The sequence below is a fragment of the Ornithorhynchus anatinus genome, chromosome X5 (genome assembly GCF_004115215.2).
Source record: "Ornithorhynchus anatinus isolate Pmale09 chromosome X5, mOrnAna1.pri.v4, whole genome shotgun sequence".
Lineage (NCBI taxonomy): Eukaryota > Metazoa > Chordata > Mammalia > Monotremata > Ornithorhynchidae > Ornithorhynchus > Ornithorhynchus anatinus.
The window spans coordinates 48,832,562-48,851,123 of NC_041753.1; the positions used below are offsets into that span (position 1 = coordinate 48,832,562).

The following is an 18,562-nucleotide window of genomic DNA, read 5'->3' on the forward strand; positions in this document are numbered from 1 at the left end:
TAATTGTTAAGCACTTAATATGTGCCAAGCCCTGTACTAAGTGTTGGGGTAGATGCAGTATAATCAGGTGGAATTATCATGGCCCAGTGGAAAGAACATGGGCCTGGGAGTCAGAGGACCTGGGTAATGATCCCAGCTGTACCAATTGCTTGCCCTATGACCTTGGACAAGTCACTTAACTTCCCTGTGCTTTAGTTTCCTCAACTGTAAAATAGGGATTAAATCCTACTCTCTCCTACTTAGACTGTGAGCCCTACGTGGGACAGGGAATGCAGTTAACCTGATAAAGTTGTATCTATCCCTGTGCTTAGAAAAGTATTTGACACATAGTAAATGCTTAACAAATACCTAAAAAAAAAAATGGTCCCACATGGGGCTAACTATCTGAGTAGGGGAGAGAACAGGTATCTAATCCTCATTTTGCAGATGAGGGAACGAGGCAAGAGATGTTAAGTGACTTGCCCAAGATTATACAGCAGGTACATGGCAGAGCTGGGACTGGAAGCCATGCCCTCTGACTCCCAGGTCTATGCTCTTTACACTAGGCCATGCTGCTTCTCTAGTAGTATCCAGCGAAGTAAGAGGAAAACCGGAAGTGAACTTGGTCAGTAAAACCAAGGTTAGGAAGTGTTTCCATGGGAAGAGAGTAATCCATGGTGTCAAAGGCATCTGAGAGCTCAAGGAGGATTATAATTTAATAGTGTCCATTAGATTTCACAACATAGAGATCCTTAGAGAGGGTGGCCTCAGTGGGCGTGAAGGGTATGAGTAAACTAATGAACTTTATGGATAAAAATCCTCCTATTTGGGGGTACGTATCAGAGGTGTGATTTGCAAATGAGTAATCTGGTTGGATTACAAATGTGTCTGGGTGTCCTTTCAGATCTTCCAATCCCTAGTAGAAGGGATAGACTTATAACCCAATGTGGCCGTGTACACTATGATTGACATCTGCCAGTATTATGATGCAATATGACACAGGCATGGTGCCCATCACCAGGTCTGCTCACCAGTCAGCTCCAGAGGAAGGGGCCCAGGAGAGACATGAAAGACATAGTCAAATGGACGGTGACTTCCTCTTAATTTCTGAATAATTGAAAATGAGAGATTAGCATAATTTAAGCATTCTTAAATTATCTTCCCTTCCTGCCCATCCTCCATCCACCTCATCTTCGATTCACTGTGGAGAATCCCCAGATCCATGCCCCTAAAGTAGAGGGAGGTCTTGTTGTCAACATTGGTCTGTTGCTCAGAAGCTGATCCTACCGCGGGGGCAGTGGAGAGAGGATCCCTGTAGTCCTCTTCTGGAGCTGACCCCCATTGCAGGGACATACATGCTTCTCCCCCTAGCAAGGCTACCCAGGATTGTGGAAAGTCTTGTGTCTGACTTCCCAGGCACCACCTCCTGGTTGCAAAATCAGGCGACTTCATAATCAAACTATGAAAACAATGGACCAGAAGCTGTTGGAAACCACTTATTTATTGGATCATCTTGAAGGATTTCACCTGATTAATGTGTTATAGAACAAAGGGCACCAATCGAATCGATACCAGTTTTGAGACACAATTATACCTTTTCTCAAGTGTATTAAGCCTCTATTTGGCACTGCTAGCAAAGAGGTCGGCAGGGTGGATGGAGAACAGTAGAGAATGGAGAGACTCTTCACCCCACATTTCCTGGGGGATTTGCTTCTCTTTTTCTCCATACTCTCCCACCATGCCTCAGGTCAGGATCTGCTCCTCCCTACCTCCTGTGAGGGTGAGGATGGAGGCAGGTTCAGGTCTAGGAGAAGCGGAGAAGCGGTGGCATGCGTGACTAGTCAGGCACCCTCCCAGTCACAACCAACTTACTTCTCCTGCTGTTTCTGCTTTTGCTACAGAAATAGCACAGGACTGGTAGTCAGGAGACCTGGGAAATATAGTGCTTGATATCATTTTCTCCAGAGTTTCTACTTTTGCTAAGAAAATATCTAAAATGCCTGAAAGCTGTCACTACTCCACAGAGTTTTCCCCACCAGATCCTTTATGGGGGAACCAATCAAAGAAGGACTGCTTGTATGCAGTGTTTTAACTGGTGGAAACCAAAAAGCTAAAGTCATCGGAAAGCTAACAATTGTTGTTGAGGGTTGTACGTTAGCAAGCCGTTAACCTGTGTGATATTAAATGAAGAGGGCAGAATGAGATTGCAGAAAGTCAAAAAGAGTGTTGGAAGACAGGAAGTGAAGGCAAGGCAAAAGTACAATCCCTTGAAGGAATTTAAATAGGAATGGGAACAAGGAGATAACTGAAGATGCAAAGGGAATCTAGGGAGGTTTTAATTGTTGATGAATTCTCTTTCTTAATATGGATGTGAAAGAAAAGGCTTGTGACATTCACAAGGAGTGTAGAAGTATATATGGCAGTGAAGCCTTTGCACTTTTACTGCCTAATCCAGATGTCCTAATGAATGGCCTAACAGGTAGCTGATTAGAGGCAGTTTAAGTGTAAGGTAGTGGGGCAGGAGTCTGTTCGACGGTCTTCACATATGATTTTTCCAGTTTCCTCACTAGAAAATGGAATCAGCCCATACTTGAAAAAGATTTCTTTACTTTTTTCTCCACTCAATGAAACTATTTTCTAGCACAAAATATCCAAAAGCCAGCATTTTAGCAAAGGAATGTAAGCAGGGCATGAACTTTTCCCATACCTCTTAATGGACTGTTAATTTTAAAGACCATTGAACAAATCATTGAATTTGAGGCAACACAAGGTTAATGGTCTATAAACCAAATCATCTAATGTTTAGTCGTCAACAGTCCAATTAAAGTTGAGCCAATCCAGCCTTTTTTTCTTCAAAGGACAGGGCTCCAGTGGGTTGCAGAGACTGAACTAAGATGAGAGGCCCTGAATTTTGCTGCCTGCTTCTCCAACCTGCCTTTGCAGCCTGCAGGCACTCTAACCAATTATAAAGCAAGTTGGAGCAGCAGTTTTTCAACTGGTCAGTTGGTAATCAGTCAGAATTCTGACTTCCTGCAGAGTTAGACTGGAAAGAAAACTGGAGGGGGCTTCAACTAGGCTGCCTGAATTTGAGTAGCTCTCTGCTGTTTCTATAATTTGGGACATGTCCCAAAACAGAGGTGAATAAGCTAATACACTTGCCAACCACATTGTAAACTCCTTGAAGACAGCAATCACAGCTACTTATTTTATCGTGCTTTGCACAGAGTAAGCACGCAATATATATATCATTGATTGTGAGTGACTCTTAGATTCATCTCTGATTGCAGTTATTCAATAATCGAACTTTAGCTTAACTATATTATTCAATTTTGAAGGCAAATTACATTCCAGGGGTGTTGACATGACAGGTGGTGTTCATGTGTTCAATTTCCAAATCTGATATTTTTAATATTTCTAGTTTTGGCCTTCCCTCTTAGACTATCAACTTCTCAAGAACGGGGATCATGTTTTCTAAATCTTCTGTATTCTCCCAAGGCATTAGCAAAATGCACTGCCACACAGGTGCTGAAGAAATGCGATTAAAATGGTTTGTGCTCCACCTCCAATCTTTCCCCACTTCCAAGCCTGTGGTGGAAAGAAAAAGGGACAAAAAACTCCTCCAATATCAACCTGTTCTGGTCCAAGAAAGACCAGACCTGGGTTCTAATCCCATATCAGCCAGTTGCCTGTAGTGTGACCTTGGACAAGTCACTTAACTTCTCTGTGCCTGTTTCCTCATCTGTAAAATTATAAACTACTCCCTACTTAGACCATGAACCTTTTATAGGACAAGGACTGTGTCCAACCTGGTTATTTTATATCTACCCCAGCACTTATTACAGTGCTTGGCACATAGTAAGCACGTAAATATTATTATGATTACCTAAAAGAAACTGTCTACAAGTACAGTTCCTTCAATCAGGAGGATTTTCTGACTTATGTATTCCTGGGAAGGAATCTGGGTAGGGTTTGTGTTTCTTGGTAAGTTGTGGGTGGAATTCTGAAGAATCTCAATTTACAGAAAACTCCCATTGTACTATTTTGTGTTCAAAAGTGTATCAGTCATATTTGAGTTCTTACTGTGTGCAGAGCACTGTCCTAAGATCTTGGGAGAGAACAATATAACACAAGTGATAGGCACCTTCTCTGCCCACAAGGAGTTTATAGTCTAGTGTGGGGTGGGGTAGAGAAACATTAAATAAGCATTAAATAAATTACAGATGTATTCACGAGTGCTGTTGGCCTGAAGGTGAGTTCAATAAAGGGTATAAATCCAAGTTCAAAGATGACAGAGAAGGGAGAGGGAATAGGGGAAATAAGGGCTTAGTTGGAAAACGCTTCTTGGAGATGTGATTTTTTTTTAATAAAACTTTGAAATTGAGGACAGTGATGTTCTGTCATATATGAAGGGGGAGGGAGTTCCAGATCACAGTCAGGACATAGGAAAGGGGTCAGTGGCAAGATAGATGAGATTGAGATATAGGAGGAGGTTGGTATTAGAGGAATTAAATGAATGTGCTGGCTTGTAGTAGGAAATCAGAGAGGAAAGGTAGGAGGTGGCAAGGTGTTTTTTAAGACCGATGATAAGGAGCTTCTGTGGTCAATGGGCAACTGCTGGAGGTTCTGGATGACTGGGGAAACTTAGACTTGAATGTTTCTTAGAAAAATGATATAGGCAGCAGAGTGAAATATGGACTGGAATGGGGGAGAGGCAGGAGTCAGAGAGGTAAGCAAAGAGGCAGATGTGATAATCAAGATGGGATAGGGTAGAGTGCTTGGATTAACGTGGGAGCAGTTTGGAGGGAGAGGAAAGAGTGGATTTTACAGATGTTGTGAAAGTTAAACTGTCAAGATTCGGTGACAGATTGAATATGTGGATTGGATGAAAAAGATGAGTTGAGGAAAATGCCAAGGTTATGGATTCATGAGACAGGATGCTGTCTACAGTGACAGGAAAGTCATGGGGTACAGGGTTTGGGTGGAAAGATGAGTTCTGTATTGGGCATGTTAAGTTTGAGGTGTTGGATCCAAATAGAGATGTCCTGAAGGCAGAAGTCAATCAGAGACTGCAGAGGAGGGGAGAGCTAAGGGCTGGAGATGTAGACTTGGAAAAGTCCTTTGTGTGTGCATGCACAAAATCCTTTCTTCTGACACCATATTGTGTTTTTAGTTAGTGCATTCTCCAGAGAACATTCCTTTTTGTGTGCAGTAGCATTCTATCCAAAAACTGTAATGAAAAGACCCATTATTAGCAGAACTGATCATACCCGAAACATTTACCCTATCTGCCCAAGGGCTCTCCCTGAAGCCCTGCTTGATCCCAAATGGAATATTTGCTCTAAAGTATGAAAAATGAAAAATTCAATAGAAAAATCCTCCTCAAAACCTAAACATGCCTTAAGTAATCATGGTCACAGTGCATATTCCACTTCCGCCGTTAACATATATTTGAACTCTATTCTTATTCATTAATATGTGGGGAGGGAACCCATGGTTACAACAGTAGAAATTTCACAGGTGTGGCCTCAAATGCCCAGGACTTTGATCCAGGTTAGTTTTCTTTCAACCTCTCTTTGGTGCTATATTCCAAAATGTCATTTTTTAAAAACTCTCTGACTTCTACAGTGTTAGTCACTGTATAAGTACATAGATTTGTTTTTTTCAATCTTTATTGAATGAAGGAAATCACTACTGAGAATAGTTTCACTTCACTGCTCAAGAAACTCTATGCATTATTTTCATTACTCTTAATGAGAATTTTGCATGAGAATCTCTGCACTTTGAAATGAAAATATCCTCCACCCACCTTTTCCAAATGTTGTTCTAGGTGTTCGTGGTTGACTACACTAAGGTAGTAATGGAAATAAAGTACTCTAGGCCAAGCTAAACTAATTAAAGAATACAAAAATATCTGATTGTTGAGAGAGCTGCAGGATCACTCGCATTCTGGGCAGCAGAGAAAAATGTTCGAAACAAGGGTCAAAGCATCATCAGTATGATGAGCTCTCTGGGGCTAATCGATCAACAGAAACACTTACATGCATGACTGACTTTAATAGCTGTCTCAGCACTAAATAGCATCTGCTTAAAGCGATATCCAGCCACAGAAATGGACTGAAATAATGACCATTGTTCCCTTGTGTACAAAATAGTGCTTGTCACAACAGAGAGCCCCCAAAGTCTTGCAAATTACAGCCACCTTTTGGGGTTGAAAAGAGTAAATACTAATACTGAGGGTAGTCACCTCCTGGATTCCCAGTTCTGTACATGTGACATACAATAAAATATTCCTGAAGGGTGTTAAATTTACACATTTCATTTTCACTTTTTTTTAAATGTGGTAGTTTTATGGAGTGGAGAAACAAAACCTTACTTTGCATCTTCTGAAAAAAGGTTAGAGGGTCCCGAGGGCTAGGTAAAATTTACAGTTTAAAAAACAAAAAACTGATATGCTACCAGATGGTTTAGGTTTGTTCCAGAGTAATTCCAAGGTCTGCTTTAATCCAAACAGAAACCTTATACTACAGTTTTTGAGGTTTTCCCATAATATTTGCATCCTGTCAGTACTGACATAGCAAGTTGACGTTGTTCTTGGTCCTCCAGACTTTCCGAGAATGTGAGCCAAATTAAAGAAAGCATTCTAAAATGTGAACTAGTTTCTAAATCTAACAACCATCCAGTCAACGGTATTAACTGAGGGCTTAGTATATGCAGAGCGCCCTTATTCAGTATCAGGCTACACAAAATTACAAAATGTGACTCCTGCCCAAATAAAATTTATATTTAAAGAGGGAAAAACAGTATAGACCATAAATGCCCAAACCTAATGGACAAGGCTTTTTTTTTTTTCTGGCTGAGTTGCTCTGGAGAATGTTCTCTGGACTGTCCCCAACCTGGAACCCCAAGTACTTTTAGTCCAATAATGTAGATTTTGTAAATCATAGCCCTAGCCCTATGCTTATCTCTTTTTTTGAATGTGTGCTGTCTGGTATATCCTAAATTATAACCTAAATACCACTACCACTACCACTCATTCTCAAAATATGTCCCTATAGAGGGTTTGGAAAAGTTGGGATTCTATTTCTTTGACTTGGGTTTTATAGCGGTGTTTGAGAGACTTTGATAAGGGAACAGTATTCACTCCCAGTAGTATAGAGGGGGCTGGGGGGAGGAGGCGGGGAAAAAGGATGTTGAATACTGAGGAGCACACAGCTATTAGTCTTCTAAAAAGTCTTCTATGTCTCTATTTTGTTTCCTTAATTCTTAGTTATCTATTACCGCATTAAAACTCTTCCATTAAATATTATAGGGAGGAAAAGCATCTGGCACAAAATGAAATTTCCCCTTCTTCAGACTTGAACAAATCTTTGACCATCCAAAGTCCCTTGTGGCAACTCTCTCTAGTGCTCCAGGTTTCAGGTTTAAGGCTTTTCTGGCCTGGAATTGCTGCTAACCATCTGATTTGATCCATTCGATAATGGTATTTATCGATTGCTTACTTTGTGTAGATCAAGCGCTTGGGAAAGGACAATATGACAGAGTTGGTGGATTTGTTTCCTGCCCATAAGGAGCTTGCCATCACTATATAAGTGACTGTACTTTATTTCCCTGTCAATCAATGCCATTTGAATGTCTGTACTAGATGCTTTGGAGAGTACAAAGTAACAGAATTGGTAAACAAGTTCAGTGTCTACAAATCTAGTCTCATTCCTAAGTGGCTCCCAGGAATGAGTTGTTTTGCCCTGCAGACACTTGTACAGAGGAATTAGTCAAATTGAGCCCTGGAGAAACAGAGGAAATAAAATTCAGGATATGTTTGAAATACGCTACTTGGAGAATTAGGGTAGTAAATAATTGAAATGCTCTTTTAGGGGGCTGAAAGAGTGAGACAGTCAGAGGTACTTAATTATTGGCAGGACAGTCATGGGCTTTCAGAAGTTCTAAGTCCACACTCTGGCTCTTGTATACTTCATCTTTGCCTTCTGATGTTATGTAGCAGAAGGAATTGTTTCCAAAACAGCCACCCCACCCTGACTCAGCTGTGTTACCCTGGGCCAGGCTGCCAGAGCTTTGCTGTTGCTTGGGTGGTCACAGAGTGGCAACAGAGGGAGAATACCCACTCGATTTTTCTCCCCATCTGCCCTATGGGGGCTAGCATTCTGCTCATCTTATGAGAGAGGATTTTACATATGCCCTTGCATAATATATTACTGATGGAATTTGGTTCACTGAACATAGTGATTGGGCTTCCCAAGAACAATTTGGGTGCTAATCTGCCCCTCTCTTTTTCTCTCTCCTAACCCTGCCCCCCTTCCTCCCCATTCTCCCACTCCAATTTACTCTACTTACCAATGGCTGTCATGCTTCAAATATTTTGGATGCAGGAGCATACTTCCCAAACTAGGTCTATGTATTTTTTAAATGAAAATAATTTCTGTGCTGGGGCTTAACTAACAAACAGGGAAGCAGTGTGGCCTGGACCTGGGAGTCAGAAGGACCTGAGTTCTAATCCCGGCCCTGCCACTTGTCTAATGAGTGACTTTGGTCAAGTCGCTTAACTTCTCTGTGCCTCAGTTACCTCATCTGTAAAATGGGGATTAAGACTTCGAGCCCCATGTGGGACAGGGGCTGTGTACAACCTGATTAGCTTGTATCTACCCAGCGCTTGGAACGTAGTAAGCACTTAACAAATACATAAAAAAACCTAAATGAAGATGTATGTCTTGTTATGCACAACAAAATTTTGACATTTGACTATTCAATTTAGTTTTTGACAAGTGTTTTAGATGTTGTGTATGACTGATTCTTAAAATAGAGTTACATGATTTAATTTGAAGGGGGGTAAACTAATCACCCATATTCATATCATTTGTAGTTTGGATTGACACTTCTCCATGAAGGATTGGTGTCATCTTTAATTATTAATTCCTTGTTTTCAATAGTTTTGTGTCAACCAAAACAAAACCTAGCTACATTTCAACATTATAAGACAACACTTATGATAGGAGGAGTAATTCTCTTTGGAAATAGCAACAAATCAGTGGAGAAGATACCAAGGGTGAATGTTCCAAAAATATTGTCAATGTATTCAGTAAACATTATTTAAGAAATGAAATAATCTCCTTTGGGGTTATTTTATTTATGATTTTTATTCTGTAGGTGGGTTAAAAAGCTTTATATAATTTGCTTTGTTAGATGTTGAGACTGTTTGAAAGAAAGTGTGGCTAAATTAAAAAAAGAAGATGCCTGTAGAGAGATTCACATTTTAAGTATAAGTGATTTCACAGTTATTGTTGTTCAGAATTTCTGAAGTTTTGCTTTGTTTCTGAATCCCTACTTGGAGGAGAAATTTTACAAGATCTTTTCCAGTTGGCCTGTACTAGCTGTGTATTATTTACAAAGGCAAAAAGGAATTTAAAAGTGAAGTTAATAGTCAATTCAAATGTTTGTCAGTTTAAAAAAATACAGAAGAAATGCTATGCTATTTTAAGGACCATTGCCAGCATTGAGAACTGTCTTCTTTGCATCTCTGCTTACCAGTACCATAAACTTCCTCATGTCATTCACACTTGTTTTAGCTATAGCTCTGACTATCTGGTAATAATAGCTTTGTTCTCTTTTCCTCTTCTCTCTACAACCAGTTTATTGAACCTGCCTGCCTTTCAATTAATAGGTGTCCTTTGTAGTGATCCATTGTGGCTAAGGCCAACTTCACAGGCCTGCAGAAATGAACCCCAAGATCAGAGACTATTGTAACAAAATACACTCCCCAGACCAATCATATGGTCATTAGAACAGAGAGTGCAGGCGACAAGTAGGATCAAAGTTATGACTTAAATGCCTCTTCTCCTTTCTAAAAGGAATAGGCTATTCACTGTAGGATTTGCATATGAACTTTACACTGAACTTTATATCATGACCTATTTAGGTTGAATAAAGACTTGAAAAAGAATGTTGAGACAGCGACTAGCTTTCTATTAGAATATACTAAGGGACTGCGTATAAACAACCTATAAACAGGGGCCTTTTAACGACCTCCCTGCCACCACCCCCTCTGTAGTCACCAATTTGCCACTTCCATAAAATTGGAAAAGCAATTCCATGTATTAAAGTATTGTGAAGATGAGTTAGGTGGAAGAAAAGACTGCATACCCTGTAAAATTTGAGAACAATATACAATGTTTGGGGTGATGTGAAAGAAGAGATTAAGCTCATTCAGAAAGTGAGCTTGTGACTCTTTATTCCTGGAAATTAAGCTGTGAATGACTCAAATTGGAGGCAAAAATTCCTTAGGAATAAGGATAAGGGGTAAAGAAAAGGACTCTGAAACTGATGATTTGTCAGTAACTACGAGCCCTTGTTCATCATGACTGCCAAATGTTTCTATAGCCATTTGAAAAAATATGTGAAAAGTTATTAATGCCTGGTGTTGGAGATAGATGGTAAACCTGGATAGGTCTATGGGTTACTTAGCCTTTGTTAACTTTTCATATAGGAGGAGCAGATTTCACTGTTTGAAGTGCTAGGAAAATGAGTTTTTTGATCAGGGCAATTCCTCTTCTTCTCTAATGTTGATCAAAATTAGAGTTTTAACAAATATGTAAACTGGGTTGATTTCACCATCACTCGTCAGTATTTTACATAACGGAAGCTCCTTTTCTATAATTTAATAAAACTGACAGGAGATAGTTAAAAGCCTATTTGTACCTTATGACAAAATTGCCCTGAGAGTTTTTGTTAGTTTTTCTAATGAATGCCTTTTGCTTGATAGAAGTTAACTAGGATCACCATTTTAGCAAGTGCTTATGACTGTTTGTGACTCTGGATAATTAGTTTTTCCTCAAGTGTATGTGGAATATATTGACCATGAGATTTGCACTTTAGTGATTACCCCCATCTCATAATTATGGGAAGCAGGTGATGCTCTCTAGCTTACTTTATCAGAGTGAGAAAATCATACAAAAAATAGAACAGAATAATTCCTTATGTAGAATCCCATACTTGTCTTTGCTATGTTATGTCCACACTTGAAATGTTGCTTGTGATTCTGTTTACCCAATAAAGTGTATTTATTGAGCACTTACTGTGTGCAGAGCACTGTACTGTAGGGAAGCTGGGTAGAACAATCAAAATAAGGAAAGAGCATCTTTTGAATGAAGTCAGGTTGCATCAATTAGGACTCAAGTCTGGAAAGATTAAGACTGAGGGAATACATAGAAATGGTCACTATGGCTTCCATAATTCTAACTGGGAAGTTAAGATCTGAAATACTACTGGCAGTTTCTTAGCTCTGTGCAGGGTAGTTTTTTTCCAGTGCAAAATGTTATGCTATAAATTTTTAGTCAGGGCCATACCTGATGCTTAACTCTGCCCATTAAGAAATAATATGATGACAAATTGGTCTATCTGGAGGGCATGCTGCTGGACGATTTGTAAGACTAAGCCCCTTCTATCTCTGTAGTTGATGTGGTTTAATCTAAGGCCTGAATTATTTGAAATCATACCCACAACTGCCTTGGATGAAATTTGTTTTAACCATGATTTATATTACTACTGCAATATGTGGTGGTAGCAAACAATGCTAGTTGTCATCAGGAGGAGCATAGAAAACAAAGCAAAAAGGCATAGTTTTGGCATGTCTACACCTTGAATACTGCTTATGATTCTGGATGTTACATCTTAAGAAGAGGAAACATAAAAACTTATTCATAACATGATGCTACTGGTTGGAGTCCTGTCCTTGCATATGAGTATGACTATTTCATGACTGACTGTCTCTTCTACATTGTGAGTTGATCAATGTTTGCTCCATATAAGACCTGTCTGTTACTCAGCTTAACTCTTAGTATCCACAAAGTCTTGCCTTGTTTTATGCTCTTAGTGGGCAGGGATCATGTCTACTAACTCTATTATATTTTACTCTCCCAAGTTCTTAGTACAGTGTTCTGCACGCAGTAAGCTCTCAATAAATGCCATAGATTTATACCTGCCAATCTGGTCTGGCTATGATAGTGGTTGTCCAGCAGTCCTATATTTCCTTTTATTATTTGAAACTATGTTTCATTATGGTTTTTAAATTGTCCATTCTGCCCTTCCGGTTTCTACATATTTTCTTTTAATTCACCATAGAAATACTGCTTGGATATCTCTTAACAACCATTTTCCTACATGTCTTGACCAGGAAATCTGTGATTCTGTGACTTAATGATGGTGAGTTAACTGTACTATTGACTCTTCAAGGCTTCCAGAATCTTCCCCTTTGTCTCCATCCATACAGTCACCTCTGTGGTCAAGGCACTTGTCATATCCCAGCTTAACTTCTGCATTTTGCCTCCTCGCTGACCTGCTTGCCTCTAGTCTCTCCCCTCTCCAATCTGAACTTCACTCTGCTGCCCAGAGAATTTTTGTAAAACGTCAGTCCGCCCACCTTGCCACTCTTTAACCTCCGTGTTTGCCAATTCATTTAGGCATCAAGTAGAAACTCTTGACTTTAAAGGACTCAATTAGCAGTTTCCCTCCTACTTATCTTCCCGCTTCCACCCATTTTCCCATTTTTCACTCTCTATTCCTCTCAAGATAATCTACTATGCCTTTTTCTTATATCTCTCACTACTGACTTCTCACTTCTTTCCCTGCCTGGAGAGATATATATCTTTATTTTTATCTCTCTCTGTCTGCCTGTCTCTCTATCTCTCTTCCCCCTTCTTATCTAGCAGTCTACAATTCTCCTCATGTTTAAAGCCCTTATGAAATGACTCTCTTCCAAGAGACTTTTTATATCACAGCTCCTATTTCAGCACTTCTGAAATACTTCCTCCTATTCATACTTTTATTTTAGGGTCTGCCTCTCCCACTAGATGGTAAGTTCCTTGAGAGGAGGGATCATATTTACTATTTCTGTTCTACTTCCACTAAAATTTAGTATCGTAGCCTACACCAGTAGATAATAAATGCTATCGATTGACACTGCCTATGGTATCAGACACAGTATGTATAACATTGTAGCCTCCACATAATAGTAGAATTAGGTGTTTTTGTTAAAATATTGCTATTGAACTGCATATTAATGCTGTTTTTCTTCCATGAATACAACTCCAAATGGCTCTTTCTCTCCTGAGTCTGCTACATTTAGGTTGACACAACCAGTTAAAGAGTCAGCAATATTCAGAATATTTTAAAACTATGCTTTAGCAGAAAATGTGCAAGAATATTAAAGTTAAAATTTCTCCATTTATTTTAGTTTGTATTCACATGTAAACATATATAAAATCTACTCTTAGTATTAGAAAACTTTTTATCAGAAATACTGAATTCCTGGTGATGTTCAGGAAAATAATGGATTTTTCTTTAAAAATGCAAAATAAAAATATTTTGAAATAATTCTACTGTAAAGTTAATTTCCACCTTGAAGTTAATTTCCACCTCTAAATCAAAATACAAAATTCCAGTATGTATTTGAATGTATTCACTGGGGCTCTTCTAGAATTTAAATTTGATAATTATATTCTCAGCCAAATAATTGTCACCCCAACTCACTATACCATATAACTTTATATGAGGATGAATATGTCAGTGACACTGTTTGCTTTGACCTCTTTTAAGTGTAAGAATATAGGTAATCTTATAGTTATTCATTCAATTGTATTTATTGAGCACTGACTTTGTGTAGAGCACTGTACTAAGTGCTTGGGAGAGTACAATACAGAGTTAGCAGACCCACTCCCTGACTATAAGGAGCTTACAGTCTAGAGGGGTAGGTGGATATTAAGAAATTTATAATATATAATTTAAAGATATGTATATAAGTGTTGTGGGGTTGGAAGTTGGATGAATATCCAATGTCCAAAGTTCATAGATTGAAGTGCACAGAAGGGAGGGTGAGCTGGAGAAAAGAGGGCTTAATTGGAGAGGGCTTCTTGCTATGTGCCAAGCACTGAAGTAGATAGATACAAGATAATCAGGTCAGACACAGTCACTGTCCCATCTGGAGCTCACAGTCTGAGGGAGAGGGAAAACAGGTATTTAATCCCCATTTTACAGATGAGGGAACTGAGACGAAAAGAAGTTAAATAACTTTTTCATGGATAAAGACTGGGATTAGAACCCAGATCCTCTGATTCCCAGCCCATGCTCTTTCCATTAGATCATACTGTGGGATCTAAACTGACTGTGTGCTAGTTGGAGGTGTGGGGACGGAGGGGAAGCTTTGGGGGGAAAGTACAGAGTCGGGGTGATTAGAGAGCAGGCTTCTGAAGAACATGGTGAGTTAGAAAATCTTAACGGTAATAGCTTCAGGTCTTGACATAGAGAAACTGTCTGGAGAAAGGATAGTTGAAAATAGTAGCTTTAGATGAATCTGGTGTTTCCCTGGAAATTAATTAATTGCGGCACCTTTCAAGTGGGTGAGAAAGAACACTTCCAATCAGGGACCCTTTATTGTGTAAATAGGCTAGGGTGCATAGTGACTATTGATGTATAAACAAGTCAGAGATTTTGGGCTGAGTCAGAGAGGTGCTCTTGGCCTGGTTCTCTGTTGTATATTCATATTGGCCACATTTTGAGGGTTTGGATCTGGTCCCAGAGGCTCATTTCCAAGGTTCCAACAGTGATCTGAAGGAAATGCTGTTTAGGGCTCCTGCTTCTATGGGGCTTCTGATTCTGGGTTCCAGCAGTTCAGAGGGTATTCCTTGTCTCGGGGCAGGCAGTGGAAGGTGGTTCAAATGATGATTGTTAAAGTACTTGAAAAGGTTGCCAGAATTAAGAGGGAGGGAGATGGCAGATAGGGAAGATAAACAAGAGGTCAGCGGAGTTGACTGGTGTGTGTGTCAATCGTATTTATTGTGTGCTTACTGTGTGCAGAGCACTGTACTAAGTGCTTGGGAGAGTACAATATAACAGACACAGTCCTGCCCACAACAAGCTTCCAGTCTACAGGTGAAGCTGACAGCTAGGAGGTCCTAAGGATTGTCAGTTGATTTTGAAGTTCTCCACGATCAGTCTAGGTGAAGAAACTGAGAGTCAAAAGGGTAGGAAAGGAATTAACATCACTCAGAAATGGAGAGATGGGGCCCACGGAGCAGTAGGTGACAGTAACTAGTAGCTGCTGTAGTGGGCGATAAAGGCAGATGACATGAGTTTTGAAGATTGTGAAGGTGAGATTCCCCTCTCAGGGTCACACCTGGAGAGTTCCCAGTACTCTATTAGTCTCGATTACAGGAGGGAGAGTCAAACAGAGGCATATCCATTCCATTCCTAGCTTGGGCAGTAGCTAGCCAGTGGAAGGCAATCTGCTACAAGTCAAAACTCATCTATGTCAGGCAGCAGCAGCATGAGAGAGAATCAAGGGTGACGACTCAAGTTTACTGGGCGGAAGGATCAGTGGAAAACCACTTCCATATTTTTACAAAGAAAACTCTATGGATACACTACCAGAACGATTGCATCCCTACGAGTCAGAGATGACTCGACAGCATAAGACAAGACAAGAAGGTGAGATGTTGTGACACAGGCACTGGGCGAACTCCAGAAACTCTTTTATTCTTTTAATGGTATCTATTAAGCGCTTACTATGTGCCAGGTACTAAACTAAGCACTGGGGTAAATTCAAGTTAATCAGGTTGACACAGTCCATGTCCCACATGGGGTTTACAGACTTAAATGCCATTGTACAGATGAGGTAACTGAGACACAGAGAAATTAAATGTCTTGTCTATGGTCACACAGCAGATAAGTGGCAGAGCTGAGATTAGAACCCAGGTCCTTCTGACTCCCAAGCCTGTGCTCTATTAGGCCACAGTCCTTCCCAAATCAGAAACCACATATTAACTGATTGATGGATTTATCTAATTTATTCCCATTCCTCATCACCAAGGATGATCAAGAATTGACATTGTAGTAATAGTCCTAGTGTTTATTAAGTTCTTCCAGGGTACAGAGCCCTGAACTGTCTATATACACCCTCAGGATCATGCTTAGAACCCTGTCACTGGGCCTTTTGATGCCCAGGGCAGCCAACCTCAGCCAAAAACAGAGGGGTTCAGGGTGAACATAAAATACTTTTGTAAAGTTCAGAACACTGGATGATGATGATGGTAGTTAGACTCAGCGGCTTCCTGGAACGGTGAGGTACCCAAAGACTGACACCCTACCAGCAGTACTGAATGAACTGTAGTTTGATATTTTTGTATGCTGGCAAAACACATATTAAATAGCTGTTCATCTTTGCATTAATGGTCCCATATTTGCAAGGAAGAAGGGCCTCTGTAGTCCATATTTGAGGAGGAAAAAATGTAAGTATATATCTGTATTTATTTATTTATATTAATGTCTGTTTCCCCCTCTAGACTGTGAGCTCGTTGTGGGCAGGAGTGTTTCTGTTATATTGTACTTTTCCAAGTGCTTAGTACAGTGCTTTGCACACAGTAAGCCCTCAATAAATACAAATGAATGAATGAAAAAGATTATGTTGCCAATAGATCTTCATTCACTGATATAATTGAAGAGGCTTCAAATCCTATTCTAAACCTTACCATCTAAATCATTTCATAAAACAAAGGCATGACTTGTATTTAAAAAAAAACACAACTTTTTAAAATCTTCACTAGAAATTGGAAAAATTACACTTTTGTTAAATTCTGTTTTGTTATTTTTATGCTTTCAAACTTTTCCCCATTTGTATTTTGCCATAATATTCATTAATCCTATTCACTTTTCTCCTACGCCTTGTTCTCATGCATAATCAGATAATTAAGATTAGGCAGAATACTACCACATTAGTTTCTTCATAAATGTGTGTCTCTCTCCCAAGGGAAGCATATGCCCTGAAATAGACCTTTTAGACCTCTCTCCTGGAAAAAAGCAAACTTCTGGGTGCTCCCGACTGAAGTTTCATTTTTCTTTTGCTTTAGTATCAACAGAAAGCACTTTCAATTTAATATACAAATATAACACGCTGGTTTCCTCTGACTATTATGAACTCCAGGATGCTTTTTTTTTATCAGTAAGCTCGTATCCTGTGAGTTTGTATGATGGAAATCCACTGTGCCATGGGAGGAACTATATTTGGATATGGGCAAGGATGAAAACTGTTTGAGATAAATAAAAAAGCAAAAAGCAATTACCAAGACCTAGGAGCTAGAGATTGCACATTTATTCAGGTAGTGTTTAGCTCACTTTGGACTTTATTCCACTGAATTATTTTTCTCCCTTAATGCATGTTGCCACCAATAGTAGGAAACAGAATGTTCCACACAATACAACAAGATGTCATAAAATTTGAGGACTTGATGAGCTCTCTCCTCCAATGGCTATGACTGAAGGAAATCCACAAATTGGGGGTGGCTGGGTGGCATTTTTAGGATTCACTTATGGATGAAAACCAAGAGGTAACATGGCCTAATGACTAAAACATAGGCTTTCAGACACTTCATCATCTCTCTCCCTGCTACCTATATCTGCTCCTCACCCCCTATGTTCTAGCCCACCCACTTCACTCCTCTAACACTGACCTACTTGCTGTGCCTCCATTTCATCTCTCACCACCAACCCCTTGTTTGCATTCTTCCTCCTTCATGGAACTTCCTCCCCCTTTATATCTGACAGATCAGTATTCTCCCATCTTCAAAGCCCTACTACCACCTTCCCTGATTAATACTTTATTTTCCCCTTCCTTCTGCATCACCTATGGACTTGGGTCTTTACCCCTTAAGCACCTCAATGCCCCACCACACTTATGTACATAACCATGTACTCTGCCATTTCCCCTCTCTATTGTAGCTTATCTTAATGTCTGTTTCCCTATGAGGGAATTAGGAATCTTATCTAATGACTCTATTGTACTCTCCAAAGTGCTTAGAACAGTACTTTGCACACACTGAACACTCAGACACCACTGAGCATGGGACTGGAAGTCAAGTCCCAGCTCTGGCATGGGACTACAGAGTGATCTTAATGCTTTAATAATAATTGTAGTATTTAAGCACTTATTATGTACCAGGCACTGTACCTCACAGGCACTGTACTAAGCATTGGAAGGGATAGAAGCAATTCAGATCAGACATAGTCCCTGTCCCACATGGGGCTCACAGTCTTAATCCCCATTTCACAGATGAGGTAACTGAGGCACAGAGCCTGTGAGCCTTGGTTTCTTTATCTACAAAATGGGGATAAAATACTGAGAGCTGTTTGTGGGCAGGGACTGAGTCTAATCTTATAAATTTGTGTGTACCCCAAAGGGTGAAACCTAATAAGTGCTTAATAAATGCCTAAATTAACTGCAACTAGTTTTGGCAGACTTCACCAGGTAATTATTTTGATGGTGGGAGTAGGAAAGAATTGGTATGAGAAGGTTAGCCAAGGAACATCCTCCTTTCCTGTGGGTACTCAATTTTCTCCCCTCAGGTTTAGTTTTGTTAATCCTCTCTTGACCTTTCTAATCCTGGCCCCATTCTTCCTGATAGTACCACTCCCTGTTTCAGTTTTCCCAGTATACCTTTTCCCCCACCATGCACAGCCTGTTAAGGGAGCCAGAAGCACACACAAGCTGAGAAGAATAGCCTTGGAAGGTAGGAACTAGTTCAGAGTT

At 39.9% G+C, this 18,562-nt stretch overlaps 1 protein-coding gene and 1 non-coding gene across 41 annotated transcripts in view; both read left to right on the top strand.

Moving 5' to 3' along the window:
* The window catches only part of PTPRD (protein tyrosine phosphatase receptor type D), a 1,860,044-nt gene that overhangs the window by 591,226 nt on the left and 1,250,256 nt on the right, over positions 1-18,562 (top strand). The gene's annotated exons all lie outside the window — the stretch shown is intronic.
* Positions 15,140-15,277, top strand: LOC114808466. Its single transcript, XR_003756314.1, has one exon. It is a non-coding gene; the product is annotated as a small nucleolar RNA SNORA7 (small nucleolar RNA).